General features: G+C 42.1%; 1 protein-coding gene across 4 annotated transcripts in view; it reads right to left on the reverse strand.

Moving 5' to 3' along the window:
* The window catches only part of RalGPS (Ral GEF with PH domain and SH3 binding motif), a 351325-nt gene that overhangs the window by 249742 nt on the left and 84329 nt on the right, over positions 1-17254 (reverse strand). For all 4 annotated transcript variants that reach the window (XM_071590905.1, XM_071590907.1, XM_071590908.1 and 1 more), the window contains exon 2: positions 1944-2087. The gene's annotated coding sequence lies outside the window, so the exon portion shown is untranslated. The remainder of the gene's footprint in view (positions 1-1943; positions 2088-17254) is intronic.

A 17254-nucleotide genomic window follows, 5' to 3' on the forward strand; every position in this document is an offset into this window, starting at 1 on the left:
AGGGTCATCCGGAAAGTAGTACCCGTTCGTGAAATAAAGACACAAAAGTAAATATTAACAAACATAAAAAATTTTATTTGAAAGAGGATACTTTAAACTACTTCTCAACATAATCTCCAAGCAAATTAAGGCATTTGTCATAACGTGTGACAAGTTTCTGTATTCCTGCTGCATAGTCCTTCGCCGCCAGCTCATTGAGATACGCGAGGGACCCATCTTGCACAAATTTTTGCATAATGCAGATGGTGTTTAACAATTTCATGAACAATTGTTCGAGAAACATTGGGAAAATGCTCACAGATGTCATCAATTGTGACGCGCCGATCGTTCCTCACGAATTCGTCAACTGAGCTCACCAGTTGGTCTGTAATGACAGACGGTCTCCCCGAACGCTCATCGTCGTGTGTGTTCCCCCTCCCCATGTTGAAGTTGCGACACCACCGCCGAACAGACGACTCGTCCATTACATTGTCTCCATACACCTCCTTTAATTGGCGATGAATATCACATGGGCGAACGTTTCTTGCATTGAGGAATTTAATCACTGCCCTCACTTCACAACTGGCGGCGTTCTCAATTTTTTTAAACATTGTAAACAATCACAGAAACAACACAGGCAATGCTAGCGTCACGCAACTTGGCTCAGAGAAGGCAGACAAGCCACTGAAGCTATCTGACCTCGTCCAGCGGCTACTCGCGTCGTCAGCACTTCATGCGGCACGAACGGGTACTACTTTCCGGATGACCCTCGTATATACAGGAATCATAACTTCCTTTTTTGAAAGAGTTTTGCGTTGGAAAAAAGAAAGCCATGTTGCCGCACCCTGTACATCAAATATGAGTAGCATCCGTGTTCGATTGGAGTGTTACGCTCCACTTTACATTTGCTATTTATGGGGACTGGCATTGGTACCTATGATTGTCACCAGTAACTGAGTATCTTACCTAGACTTCAAGACTGTAGACATCGGTAACAAGTTACTGGCACCAATTTCTCTTTCGTAAAATACATCTGGCGATCTAATATTTCAAATAGACCGGACCACCATAGCTATAATTCTTAATACTTATTTCACCCACTAATACCACTTTCAGTGACATTCATCTCAAGAATTCCATTCCCCCAAGCAAAGATGATGCACTGCCCGATTACATACCGTCACCAAAGCCTTACACAATTATAAACCCGAAGGTCGTTTTGATAGGTGAGGGTAGAGCTCACCCAATACTAGCCCAACGGCGAGTGAATTTTACACACCAGGGTAGGGGCCAGTTCCTTTCCCTTTTCCACCTGTAGTTTCCCGGGAAGATTCGGTATCCGAAAAATCACGTAGTCAGGGAGAAGCTGAGAGTGTGGAGAGGCGTCCCATGAATCGACCCCGGGTCTTCCGGTCAGTACCCCAACGGTTTACTAATTGGACTATGATGCCCCTACACTATCACCAACATAATTACCGCTTTTGTACGTATTTTGAAAAGTGTAACTAAGGATAAATACCACTAGGCATGGAGAAATGCCGAGCTTAAGATGTATAGTATAGTCGTAATCACTGGAACTTAGTCACCGGTACCCAGCACTCCGGCCTTTAGAGACCCCTGGATATTTATAAAATACCTTCGTACTATCCTTTCCGACTTTTTGCACACACTGACACGTCAACGTATTCATCGCATTACAAAATTGATGTTCATCCGATAATGCATAACGTTGTCGAAGCACATGTAATCAAGTCTTGGTTCTACTTAGTTAGCAACCGCCGTAAGGAATGTAACGGAAGAGAAGGGAATGGTCATGATTAATGTCAAGAATACCACAGTAGGAAGCATATCGAAGAGATGATACATTAAGGGTGAGGTTTTCGAGGTAAAGAACAACGAGCAGGTCCCAGGACATGGCCAGATGGCCAGGGGCCCGCTCAAAAGTGAACGGAAATCCAACTCACCTCACTCCCGGGGGTCTAACTGTTCCTCTTCAGACACGGTGCAAAGGATGAAGGTGTTTATGGACGGGAATCGGGAATGCAAATGCTGCTGGACTATGCGACGCCACTGCGGATGAACTAGACTGAAGCACTCTCAACGAAGACCTGAGGAATAAAGAAACATCATTAACTCAGGGGCAGGTACACACACATGGAGCGATTATACACACTGTGGAAACATACTTATCAGTAAATATAGCACGTCACCAAAAGCCAATGGACCCATTCTATCCTAGTCCAAATATGCTTTCTTAATATCTCTACGAAAATAGTTATGACCCACATATATATTCCGCGTATCCATGGCGTTCTCAATGGCTGGCTGGATAGTTAAGGATGGAGCTCAACAGGCACTACACCAAATGATCATGAAATTCACATGTTGAGAGGAGGCTGGGGGACATTTTCTTTCCTTATGATCTCCCCTCCGACTTCCCAAGGTGAAGTAGTATTCTTTAAATCAAAAGGAAATAACATTCAGGTGAGTTGGAGGGTGGACAGAAGACATGATTTCAATATGAAACCAACACCCATCGCTAAATAACTAGACGTTGTACCCACAAAGCCTTTTTTTTAAACGATTTCAAAATCTCAAATTATATCAAATTATCTAACATTCTACGTAGATTGTACAGATGAAGATTATACTAGAAGAGTACTAAAAGATCAAATTATAGCAAGCCCTCATTTCGGGCTTCACATCCTAATGCATAAATATGAGTACGTTTATCTGCGTTTGTACAAAAAACACACGCTTATAAACAAGTGTTAGTGTGTTACCTATGGGTTACGTGGTAGAAGAGACTCCATAGTCTCAATCTCGCCCCAAAATAAAGACGACAATATACACGTACGAGTCCACGAAAGCAGCCATTGACGATACACATGCTGTTTTGCTTTCCTGTGTGCATCTCCGTCTCCTTCATTTCTCTCTATCTCAAAGATTTTTATTCAAGGATATGCATACACACAAAGATAATTCAAAGTGTACTTTTTCACGCAAAAACAATACAATATTTTTCACCACACACTTTAGCATATCCCTCAATCTGCTGGAATACGGCGGTGCGGCACCAAACTCCATGCCGTGGGAGGTACAACTTATTATGATAAATGTGAAGCAGTGCACGTGCTCGGAAAACTGGGGCAGGGGGCGTTCTCACTAGTCCGGGACAATGCAGGACGCACCCCAACATCCTCGGAGTGAAGGATTGAAATTGTGCAAATGTTTGCGGTTTATGTGTGCTTGTAAGGAGAAGGGGGCGGAGCGGTGGCGTCTCTCCTCTCTCTCGTCCAAAGCAAACGAAGGATGGGAGATGCAGAGACTGCACCGCGGTGAAACGGGGGCGCGGGAAGAAGGCCTGCGCATCTTGCGAATGCACTCTTGCGCGTGCCGGGGGAAGGCTCCACACTGCGGGGAAGTCTGTCCTTTGAGTTAGGAACAGCGGAGAGAGAAAAAAAGAAGCAAAACCATTCAGCCTCACTCGGCTCCGTCCGTACATCCCAAAGGCGCTCCAGGCACGAAGAAGGTGGTAGTGATTTGAAAAATCATGACGCCAGAAAAAACCGGACATGCGACCTTGAATTAGTGGCAACCTACGCGCTGCAAGCCGTCTCTGGGGCACACGGCAGGGAATACGCATACGAACACAGGCCATCGAGGAGATTACTGCCCCCATCACCTACATCTACACCATAACATGAAAGCTGCCGCAAGGCCATGTGGCGGGGGAGTGGTAGTTTCAGGCAGTACCTTTTAGTGCATAAATATTCACTCATACATAAGTGAAATATTTACTAATACGCACGTAAACATATGTTTTACCAACATAATCACGATCATATTCAAACACACAAATGCCTATCTATATCACAAAAATATGGTTATAATCGAGTCGGGTTTTGAATTATTCTTTCAAAATTATTAGTGTCGCAGTTGGTACACATTACTTTAGGTGTCATTATGTATTGCGAGAGAGAAGAACCAATGCTTGAATATATCAGGGATGGTTTCTATCTCTCATATATTATCCCCATGATTAATGAATAAATGAACTTAGCATTTTTTCACACAAACAAAAGTTTATTATACTGCTACCGGTTTCGACGTAGAGGCGATACCAATGAATTTTCACAAATGAGAACCTCAAACCATCGATTTCATTATCCTGACGGTCCAACGTTATGTGGAGCCGTAATAACTCCCTCGGTGTGTCTAGTCAACATGGTTTTTCCGTTCCTTCTTAACAGTCTTAGTATTATTTGCTCTCTTCATGAATCATGGCGCCACCGACCTAATTCCTTCAGCATACTCACTGAATTCTCGGAGCAATTTACAAAGAGACGAGCAGATTTTTCCCGGGTCTAAATTGTATAAGAAATTGACGTCGTTTAACCGGAAAAGGAAGCAAAATTCATTCTTCTTGTCTTCTACTGCCGTGACAGCTGTATGAGGGAATAGGCAGGGTGTTGTTCGTATGCAATAGCAAAACGGTTACAAAAATAAACAAAACAAGGTGAAACGACAGATTCATCTTGCTTTGTCATCTCAGTTCCAGATTTGGCTAGTCAATACGTTCACTCAAAATACACATATTACTTTTTTGTCGATCTGCTTACTTCACCTATTACTTATTTAGATTAAGGGCATAATCTATTTCGGCATTATGACAGCCCCGAATATGTGTGTCAGTGTATATATATATTCGTACATGCGTACAGACATACATATACATATATACACATGTACATATATATACACACACACACATAAATATATACCATATACAAGGGGGGAAGGATGTATGTATGTATATATATATATATATACATATTTATCCTTCTCTTTCTTGAGAAAGGTGGCTTGACCACCGAAAATTCGAAAATGTGTGAGTTTCTTTTCTTTTGTGTGTATTTCTGGGTTTTTGTCTTTGTTCGCCAGAGCTAACTTGATATACATTATTATTCACATCCGAGAGACTTACACATAAGTAATATACATGAGAAAAGATAGATAACGTGTTTGGAGAGACAATTAGCGTGGGAGCGAGGTGAGGTGGTGAAGAGGAGATGTGGGGAGCATATCTGATAAGCAGACATATTTTACATCGGGGACGGCTGCAAGCAGGGAAAAGATGAGGAAATTTGTCAGTAGGGGCGGCAAAGGGTTGGTGCATCTCAAGAGTTTTTCTGAGATAGACGGGTCGTCTGTATGCGAGAGGGGCATTGGAGCAGTAAGGATGAGGTAGCGTCATTATCGTGTAGTATCGTGTATCATTAAACAATAATGAGACTCCTATATTTTTCAGCTTCAACAAACAAGACAAGAACTTAAAAATCATATTCAATTAAACTGTACTAAAATTCCATATATATCTGTTAATCTTCCATTACCACAACCTATATTTGCATTAGCAACAAAGCACGAGGAGATAGGCATAAGCTATTCAAGATATGTGCAAACATACTTGTCCTTCACCCCGTTCCCTTTCGTGGTTGAAGTCAAAAAGCCCTGACTCGGGTTTGTCTGAAAAAGCACTTCATTCAACTGATTTCATGCATAGTGCTTGGTCTCTATCTTCTAATAGCAGTAGAAGATATAAGAGACGACGAGCAGTTGAGGCACTTTGCTCCATTAGGAATAGATGTGGGTAATTTGGTACCGGTAGGATATGCAGGGAATGACTAATTGCTTGAAAGAAGTGGCGAAATTCTGGGGAGGGGGACAGGTAATAAGGAAGGGAGCGTTTTAGGGGCCTCGATCCAGGGAATGCCCTTATTTTTTAACATTTTTATTCAATTTATATATATATATATATATATATGACTCGATTTTATAATAGCTGTAAATTCAAGTTGGTTACTTTTTCATAGGTATCAAAAATAATTTCCTGCAAAGATATTTTATTCGTTTATATAGGCATCTAGTTTTTGAGAGACAAATTTAACTTAGTATCAATTGCTTATTTACTTTAATATTGAAGTGACCGTTCTTTTATATAAACATTGTATGGGATAAATTCCAAAGAAACTGCGGGAGATGCCGCAACAGCAACTTTTAACGGAGTCATCCGCTAATGTGCATTTCAATGCAACAGTTTCAGAGTGTAAGAGAGTTTAAGAGGACGCCTCGGTAGCTTAAGTGGCTAAAGCACTCGACCGGATATTGAGGGATCTGGGTTCGAATCCCAGTCAAGGCGAATGATTTTTACACTCTGAAACTGTTGTATGGGATAAACTCTATTTTTTATACTTACATGAGTAGTGGAGTTAAAATCATACAACTTTATAGTACGTTATGGTATGCTTTGTTTTATTTTTTTTCAGCTTTTTATCAATATCTTCTTCAAAATAACTTATCTTAACGTCGTAACGCTCAATAACTCAAAGAAGTCGAATTTCCAAAGTTTCCGTTTCAGAAAACGACTATTTTTCTTTTAAATTTGCATTCTCTACTGAGTTATTAGGTTATTGTGGGGAACCCATATCTTAGTAGAGGGGACGCCTTTGATTTTTTTCTTTTGGGGTGGCTAGCCATTGCCCTGCCTAAACGACCGAACGCAATCATCTTCATTCTACCAATCATTTCGTCCGAACTAACTGGCTTGAACTAGAACAATTTCAGGTAGATATGCTCATCGGGGAAATCGGTGGGGAACTCCCTCCTCAGATGATCGGAAAAGAACGCAGCCTCCGCCTACCGGACTCGCCGGCCACACCCCCCGAGGCGACCGCGTGCGACCTCAAACTGGTCCCACAGCGGCGCAGTTCCGTCGATGCAAATGTGGATCCGACATAAAACGCGAACTGTGTGATTTCGGGCGTGGTATGCGCGGGCAAGAGGCCTTGAGGTGTCCCGGGGAGGGAGACCGAAAGAGAGCCCCGGGTCCGAGACGTATGTTGAGAAATGGGGGGAGGGCGGAATGCCGGGAGGAAGCGATCACGAGGGGTTACGGCTTGAGCAAGGGCTGAATGCCGCCGCGCCTATCTGGGCCCCATTTGACTAGGAATCCATCCACCCACTCACTCACTCCAATTCTCTCTTTCTCACTCCGCCCGCTGCCCACAGCCCCGAAAAACAGAAATAGACGTGAGGCATTTACGGATTTCGAGAGAAAAGAAAAACACTCTTGAGGCACACGCAACTCTCGCGATGAAACTCCGCGGCTACGCCCTCAGTCGTTTGGCCTAGAAATAAAGAGAGAGACCGGAAACTTGTCCTAGAGCAGGGATTCCTAAACTTTGTTGACCGACGATTCCATTGGTCGAATAGAAAAACAATTTTATACATCCTTGAACGGCTCCGGTTTTGGATAAAATAGAACAATCAAACAAGTGTGGAATGATGAAACTCTTTACCAAGATTATCTGAACAAATATTTAAGATGTTTGCAACAGGTCATAAATACTACATCATCCTTGTTAGGTCACCGATCAGAAGCATTTTTTGACCGTTTTGGTACATTTTTACGCTTCGTATTGTGCTTCAAAATAGCTCCCCTAATATCTGTCTACTCTCCATTTCGTATGTTCTTCACATTTTCAACCACTGTCCATTTCATCTCCACTCCAGATGTACCTATACGGTGGCTTATCGGTCCCTGGGACCCTGCTAATCCATTCTCTTGCCTTACCATCAGCCGTAGATGGGACAAACTATTAGAGGTCACGACAACCACGCCTGAGCCGGTACTCGAATCCGCGACCAACTGCAGGTGCGACGCTTTCATTTGCCGCCGCGTATACCCATCCTTCCCCATGTTTTTAATTTAGCATTCTCCTTCTACAATGCCAGCCTGTAACATTCCACTCTCTCTCACTCTCCCAAAATAACCTGTATCCACTTTTTCAGCCTCCTTCGAATGTATCCCAACAGCCTCCACTCTCTCCACCCCAACACCATTTGTAATACTTAAATAAGTTGCCGCGCTTATCAGTTTATTTAACCCAGTTCACTATTTATCAAACTAATCTTATTTTACCAGCGAGTGGGACGACAAGAAGAATCGCTTGATTTAAATTTAACGATTAAATATATCAGGTCAATGAAAAAGTGACAAACATCAATCCCGTGGGAGCGGCAGTATCTTTGATTGAAAAACTAATCATTCGCGTTTTCTCCTCAAACTTCCTCTCAAATGTTTTCGAGTCACGCATGGCGAAATGCCACCCCTCCCCACAGAGTTGCCGAGCACACTTTGGGAAAAACAGCATTATAACCACTACATAACTGCTCCTCCATTAACACACATTACTTCCATACAGTTCTAAATTGCCTTTCCGTGTTCGGGAGCAAGGAATATCACTGGCGCTCGAGGTGGGGCGCCGAGGGCTGGCGAGGTCATTCGCGCAACATAGGAAATGTGTGTGTTACAACGAGCCGGGTCGACGGTTAGACGAGAGAGGGTGTAGGAAGAGACCCAGCGTCGGCATTGACCTACTCTTTGAAAGAAACACACACTATTGTGTAGACTGTTCACCATCCAGCGAGCCATGTAGCGCACTTGAAGAGCACCCGTTGTTGAGCGCATTAGGGGTCGGATTCATGCCGAAAAATTCGCAACTTGCGGGAAAATCAAGTGCGGGGAAGGCGGTGTTCGAGTTCACAGTTATTGGCTATTCCCAGAGGAAGGGAGAGAGAGAAGTTTCCACCAGGAAAATGAAATTGTTTCCGTCTGGACATCTGAAGAGAAGAATTATGACATGCAGTTGGGTTCATATTACCTTCATATCGTTCACACAAAAGCCGAACTAAATATTCATAGAGACGAGAGAAAACATTTTAATCAAATAGAAAAATTATTAACCGTCGTTTAGAATGAACAAAATATGTGACTCTGCCCGCGATTTATTATTCCCAATTCAATTCGACGCCGAATACGAGGTCAATCGGCCAAAGGTGAATTATTGAGAACTTGACACTTCGACGTCGAAATACATTGGAACGAATAAAGTGGATGGAGCATTACAAATCATTTCATTACGAACGATCAAAGGCAAAATATATTACACAAAGTTCCCGAGGGAATCAATCACACTCTGAAAAAAGTGCCGCTTAGGCAACTTGATTGATTAAGGTACTTATATAATATTCTTGGGTGAAATAGCAGGGGGATTGTGGTTCCAAGCATTCAAATGTTTATCCAAACAATAATGAAATACAGAAAATACGTTGCCATCGAGCTGTAAAAAGAAATCACCAGGAGAGGGCGAGAGGTCAACACGGAGTTTTCCAATGGTCGATCGGATGACCTACCGGGTGGATTCCCGGTTTCGGCGTGTTAACGATCCTGAACATCATTTGCGTATTCAAGTCGATGCGGCTAATTCCGCAAAAAGGTGATACGTGAATAATATGAAATGACAAATTTGACTGAAATAATATACTGCTCATGTACCGCAGCCGAAACTACTTTTTCACAATAAAAATTATTCAAAAATAAATTACAAAATTACCGTCGAGTACAGATAACATTAAAACGTTTCGCCAAAGTTCGGTAGTTGCATTCATGCTTTACAAATCATTCAATTGATAGAACACATTTCTAAGTAGTGAATACCTAAAAAGTTTTAAATTCTAAAAATTGGAAACACCTCAATTAAAAAAAATACCGCTTGGATTTTAGTTGCGTGCGGAAACTGATCACGACGCATAGCGGCATACTGGGTATTTTCGTTTTTTAATCAGTTTCTAGTGAAATTTAAAAGTACTTTTGTGGTCGACGAAGTTTTTTTAAAAACTATTTTCTATAATTAGACAGTGGCAGTTTATTTCTTCACCCGATAACTATTTTTTAACTTGATAACCAAATAAGACCCATTGTCCCATTCACGGAGGCTGCTGGAGTGTAAGCTCAATAGCCAGACCGACATGAAAAGAGAGTGTCATCTTCCCCTTCTCTCCGTTCATACGATTGAGTTCCATGGCCTTTACCTGGCAATTCATCCATCCTTCATGTACCCGCTCTACGTACAATTCTTATCGTTAGGATGGGCAAATTCAAAGGGCATTCCAAAGTCGGTCACTTTTTTATAGCAGATAAATTTTCGAAAGAATGGAAAAATTAAAATAAAGCAAAATTGCGGAATAAATCGTCCTTTGGCTGTTTGGGGTGAAATCAATTTCATGCGAGGAACAACTAGAATACATGTATATAAAGACTGTACCCGGAACACCACTAATCAACTCGAAGACCGGTTTGATAGGCGAGAGCAGAATCCACTTAATACTTAGCCCAACGGAGTGTATAATACACATGCCAGGGTAGGGGGACCAGTTTCTTTTCCTGTCCTGTCTGTAGCTTCCCAGGAAGATCTAGTGTCGGAAAAATTACACAACTTGGGTGAAACTGGTGGTAACCCCAGGAGTAGCAAGGAATCTCATCCGGACCCCCAGGTCAATAGTTCAGCGCGCTACCCACTTGGCTAAAACGTCTCATATCGAGGCAATTAATAACATGCAAAAGTAGTAGCTCACTAGAGAAGCAAATTGAAAAAGAGAAGAGGAATAACTAATGACAAAAATAAAAAGGAACATTTTCTCATTTTCCTCCAAATTTCTTAGAATACTCTTTACACTGAAACAATCTTTTGAAATCTTAAAAAGATATATTGAGAGCGCCTGGGTCCGCATGGGTGGGGGAATTTTGAACAGGATGGGCGAAATCGGGGGCGTGGACGACACTGACCAACCGTCCGTCCCCTCGCTCAACACTCTAGCATCTCATGAACCGATCCCGTTCTCGAGCGAGAAAAAAGTAAACAAACAAACGCTCGAGAAGGAGGCCGGGGGGGAAAAAACATTATAGAGAAAAGAGACTTGATCTATTCCCCGTAGCGCGCCCAATTTTTTTTCTATTTTTGACCCTCCCCAAAACTGCGCCTTGGCCAAGTTTTAACGGTCCGAGCCAAGGACCTCGCCGCGCGCTCGGGACTAGGATAGAGCCGAGGAGATTGGCTTTGATGGATGCAATCCGAGCGTGGCGGCCACCCCCGCACGCGCCGCCGACGCGCGCGCGCGCACACACACACACACGAGAAGATCCGAGGGCATCTCAACGCGTTGGAGGAAAGGAGGAATTAACCGTTTAGACGCCGCATCCTTTCAGCGACCGGCTCTTGGCCAGCGGGCTTAAAGACGCATGCAGGGCACTCGCGTGAGCACTGTTGCGATCTCATTGCGATTGGCAATATCGCACGAGGGAGCTTCGACATGAAACATATTATTAGCATCATGTTTGTTACTTCAAACATAGCCAATACACTCGCAAATATTAAACCGAACGCAGCATTAGTTAACCTTTACGGTTATTCATGCTTTAAGATTACCTTCTAGGCAAACATAAGAGAAAAAATACGCGAAACACAGCAAATCAAATGAGTCTCCATAAAAGATATAATATGTTTATTTCATTTATGCAATATTCCCAAATAGTAGTAATTCAATGTTTTGCTGAGTGAACAGTCAATATTTTACCACAGGAGAAACGCACAGAAAACCATTTCGCATTTGAAATTTTATTTCAAAACATCGAATGAATTTGGCCCCACATAAAAAGATATTCAATGATCTTAGATTAAAATTTGGTTCGTTTAGGGTAATCTACCGGGTTGGGTAGGTTTTGGTTGTTTGGAGTGTGACTGATGACCTACCACGCCCAGCCACACGTCCTTGCGACGGCTTGCGGGGTATTGTGTAGATGTAGAAGCGTATATGTGCAGCACAACGTAAATGTTTACCAGTCCACGAAAATTTGTACGGATGTGATTTGTGAGATTCCGATGGTTCACCATTATGTAATAGCTATCAATCATTTACTAAGGATTCGTCCCGGACAGCATTCTTCCCTTTCATGTAACCAACGCCGTTTCATCATGTGCGACTGGAATAAAGAGTCCCGTTAGCACTAATAGATGGGTGCCGTGACAATAACACGACGGAGAAGTCAGGTACACGTACTTCACGCCGTTTGATGAAGACTCAAATTGGTATTCTCCTCGTCGTCCTTTCATTCCCGGTGTGTCGGGGACCGACGGTATCTTATCTCTCGGGCATTCGTGTGAACGTATCATCTTTTTCCAGAGTGTGCACTGAATGTGAGTCGCGCGGAAGTTGTGTCATTCGCCGGTTTCGAGTCATCGAAGACTAAACAGCCGACGCCTGATAAGCGAGAAATGAGAATATTTTCCCATGGAGGATAACGCGCGCGGGAAAGACAAGATATTTTTCCAGCCAACTTTGTTTGTTTACCTTAGTCCATCGATTAACTATCACATGACTCAGGAATACGCCCTGGCCTTTACAATTAGGATCACGCCCGTGCAGTTAATCTCGTTATTACATCCCTTACAACCCAAAGTTCGGGCTCAATGCGCCTTAAAAACAATCTTCCATTTCACCAAACTTGTCCAAACTAATTTTTCACTAGTTCTGCCAATAACCAATGTTAATCAACATACATGCCAAGAAATCTGGCGACCATGTTTCCGGTGTCACTGAAGTCGCTGAGGAAGAAGGTGCAATTTGTCTTGGTCAGCTAATAAGGCATTAACCGTTATTTTTCAATACTTGAGTTGAAATGGAGAGGCACATTTCAAAAGCCACGATTCACTTTCAAGAGGCGTGGAACGATATAAAAACATAGTTAGACGATTTGTTTTTCCTTGACATTTCAGAAAATTGGTTTTGGGCGTTAAAGCACATTGGAACACTTCTGAAACAAGAGAGTAAGAGCACTTCCAGCCAGACGATTGGGTATCCATACCTCGAGCAGGATTCGAATCCGCTATACATATAAGCTATCGGAAGAGTACCATCGACCGCGTTATCCGGATGAAGTGCACATTAGATATCGGAAGGGTACGATCGACCCAGAATTGATCTTAAACGTTATACATGTACAGGAGGCCTTCGCAAACAAAGGACCTCTTTATTTTACACTGAATTCTCGGCTTCTATTTTTGAAATGCATACCGCCCTTGGGAATTGCAACTAAGCATCTTCTAACCCTGAAATTTCAGGGTGACTACATGTATGTGATTTTTACTGCTAGATAAAGGACGTAAATTAGCTGAAGTTAGGTTGTTAGGCAGAGGCGATTCAACACCAGGCACGCAACATTTTAAATTAAATTTATCTCAATAGTTAGTTAAAATAAATTTGCAAAATAATGCAAATAATGTAGAAAAAGATAAATACAGGTACATGCAGTACAGTATCCACATGTGAAATACTTCCCCAGGCATTACAGACGAGCTGCTTGTAACATTAAGGGTGATAAAACCGACGGTTATTTCCATTTTCTTAAACTTTTCAAGTTAATCCCCCCCCCCCTTTGGTAACCAAGCTGCTTTCATTTTTCTCTCGTCAGTTAATTAGCGCGCGAAATGTAGCGTTCGGAGATTACTGAGCGCAGGCTGAGGGTCCGTCCTCACGCAAGGCCCTCGGAAGAAGGGCGCATCGGTCGATTGAAGACGACCCGATTCCTCCGCCAATCGGACCAAGGATAGAGAAAATCTTCAACGATATCAGCAGGAGCCAGATGTCCTCCCGATCCTCATCCCTCTATTTATACCACTCTGCCATGCGCCGAGAAACATTCCTAAAGGAAACCTAGCCGAAAAGTTTTTATTCTCTAACAAGAAAATGTACAAACAAGAAGGTTACTGTTTCAAGCAATTCCACTAAACGTCAATCTATGAGTACTAAAAAAATTATCTAAAGCTGCATTATTACCCGCAAGCTGCCTCAAGGAAGTGTAGGGCAACAGCCATTTATGAATAAATCAGCAATTATGGACACCTTTGTCCCAGTTGTATAATGTGATATCGTAAATATGACCAAAAACTTTTCAATGAGATATTGAATGATAACTGAATTGATAAGAATATAGCGATTGACGGCAAATGAAAGAATCGAAGTGAGAAAAGAACTAATTAAGCAAATTACGACGAGAATTTTGTGTCACTATAATGCACGAATTGCACCTTCTGTGTGACAGGGAGTGCTTGGTGGATCGAGGAGAATTTATGTAGATGTACCTATACAGTATTTATTATCGATTGCAATGCAAAATAGATGGATAAAACATTAAATAAATTCCTTAATGGCCCGATCATCTCTATTTTATTTCAAAAGTTTTGCTCATCACCGTCAATCTACAGAAAATGACGGCGACTGGCGTTTCATTCATTCGGGTAAAATTGTTCTATTCATTTTTATAGGGTCTAGCGTCATTCTAAATATTCAAAACTACAGCAGTACCAAAATCAATTCAGTCCAATTGAAAAATTTTCGTTCGCTTACGAAAACTCTAAATGAATCTGAAAAAAAGACACCTGCAAAATAAAAAAAAATATCCATAAACTGGAAAATAGCGCCTACATGAATCACACTGAAATTCCACAGATTTCTGCCTTCGTTTTGCTTAAGCGCTCGTCCCCTTCCCCGCCATTAAAATTCAGCGTTTTTTTTTACCGGAGGAACAGAAATAGCGTAATGAAGATGACTAAATTAACTACGCAGTCCCTTAACGATTGTTAACGGCTTCCGTCACATTCGGTTAATTACTAACTCTGGACAACACATCTCTAGGTACTCCAAAGATTTATTCTTTTGCTCCTCACCCACGGTACTATATTTATATTTTAACCAATAATTTCTGCTCCCTATGTACTAAATATATTGTATTCATAACCCACACCACGCTCCCCATCCTTTTTTTCCCCATGGTGTTCCGCGCATCCTTCCATTTCAGGCCACACACTCCCGCACACTTCCATTCCCCGCACTCTTCCACTCCACACTCCCTAATGAGCTGGTTTAACGAGCCAGAGACGAGAGCCGTGATGGCCGAAACATACGTCGGGCAGTGGCAGCCACGGGGGAGGGAGGGAGGACGAGAGCAACAGGGCCACGTGGAGATGCCAATCCCCACTTATTTCTAGGGCCTCCCGCAACCCTCCTTTCTCCGTTTTTTTTCTATTTTCCGACTCTCGCGAATATATATTCATCCGGTCCAAGAACGCATTCCCCTTTATTTCTTGCAAAAAAAAAACAAAACCCTTCGCGACAAATTATTTTTTTTTCACAAAACAACACTCGTTCACAGTATACGAGGCGAATGGCAATCAAAACACATGAGTGCGCAAATCACGTTCATGTCTTGCAGCAAGTGCACAACTGATACATATAGGAACGTATTTTCTGCGGCAATTCCTTCCTCTTAAGTATTATAAAGTCCTATGGGAAATTACGTTGATTCCACAGCTTCTTGTGATATATTAAAAAACAACTTACAACCCTGTACGACCAGTTGAATGGCCGGGAAGATGGACCTCGATGCGACAAGAGTAAACCAATCCAAAAGTAATTTTATAAACCCCCCTACATTGAGAAGTGTTCGCAAATAGGAGGCATCCAATGAGGTAAGCTTCATTGCAGTAATAAAATACTGTACTCACGAATGAGTTCGATAAAATATTCTTTCCTAATCGTCGAAGTCTTAAATTTTCTTTAAATATGAACGCGAATTCAGCCCGCAAAATGCTTCTGAAAACCTGGCTGCGTCTCCCTTGGGCAGAAAAAAAAGTCGTCAGGGGAAGGGCTAAAGGATAACAGTGCAGAAGAAGATGGGGAGAGGGAGAGAGAGTGGACAGAACTGGAGAAGCAACGAGTGGAAGAGGGTTGACAGAATGTGTAGGGACCAGGGCGAGTTTTCGGCCGGGGAAGACGGACGAAGGTTTTCTGCCAATTACTGGCGGAGATGGGGGGAGAGAGAGGGCACGAAGGGAATTGGGTACGAGGGCACGGAAGGGAAAAGGGAAGGAGGCGAGTGGGAGGGAAGAGGATGATAGTGGAAAGGAAAGACATCTAATTTTTGGGTTAAGATGGTGGGTCGGGGATGTGAAAAGGGTTGGGTATGATTCAGACTTATTAAGTTGGGTTCTCACCTTCACGCAGCCAACACCTAGCTACCATAACTTTTGATAACCATTTCAATTCACTTTTAATACAAAGAGAAGTGAAAACGTTCGGGGATGGTATGAAGATTTCCATGATAATATTGGCTATCAATAATAACCAACAGGGGCAAGCTTTAATGTGTAGGAATTAAACATATCGTGCGGCAATAAAATTGTAATTTTCCGCGAATATTTATTGCGCACAAGTCATCTAAATGTTACTGCATCATTATCAATGTACTTGATGATGATACACAGGCATTGAAATGAGTTTTGCGTACTATATCGTTGCGTAGAATATTATAATTTTATTATTTCGTAATAAGCTACCATAAGTACTCACACGGCAGCAGCTCGAGAAGGGTATCGAAATACATCGAGATGAAGACCCTTTATTAAATATTGATACAGTAACTCGACGGATTAATCGATGCCCGTTTCTGCCAAAGGGAATCCTTTAAAGTATGCCTAAATAACAATATATTAAGGCATTGTACTTACATCCTAAGCCACGAGGAAGAAACAATATTCGGGGCAATACATTGACGCTAACCACATTTGCTTTCAGCCGCATCTCATCAGATCGTAAGGCATGCCATAACCCTGGACAGACAAGTAATTTCACCATCAGAGAAAGGTTCTTTTATTAATATTAATATGACCAATATAACACACTGTCTAGTTCTTCTCTCATAAAATGATCCCTTTATCATATGAAACGGGGAATTTATACGATGACCTGCCTATTTCCTTTCATTTGTACCACTCGTACCAAATTTAGTCTACGGAATTAAACATTACTCTGGTCGTGTCCATCAAATTCACAACAAAATGACACGCGATAGTACGACAAAGTGCTACAGTAATGTCAAATTCGTATTATCTGTAGAACAAAATGATCATTAGAAGGATTTACTGCTGGCTCTTCTAGTCTGAAGCTAGAGCAAATAAGTGAATTGAGGTTTAGTTTATCTTTGAGTGAAGGGTCAGGGTACGCACCACAACGATAACCTTATAGTTGAATGATTTTGTTCTATGTATCCGCATTACAAATTGTCGTAAATACATGACAAACATGAATAGAATTAGAAAGATTTCTATCAAGCCATCAAGAACGAGCATGTCTAAATGGTCGTCAATCCATACCACGAATAAAACGGTCCCTATCACAGTTCTCAGCGGCACGCCATAAAATTGATTTTCCAGCTTTCCCGAGGCTTCCGGTGATTTTTGCACCACCTGAGAAGCCATATATGACTTGCCATTAGGACTTCCAGGGCATTACCACCCCCTCAGGTAACACAAACCTC

Source organism: Hetaerina americana, unplaced genomic scaffold, assembly GCF_022747635.1.
Source record: "Hetaerina americana unplaced genomic scaffold, ioHetAmer1.1.p SCAF_4, whole genome shotgun sequence".
NCBI classification, from domain to species: Eukaryota; Metazoa; Arthropoda; class Insecta; order Odonata; family Calopterygidae; genus Hetaerina; species Hetaerina americana.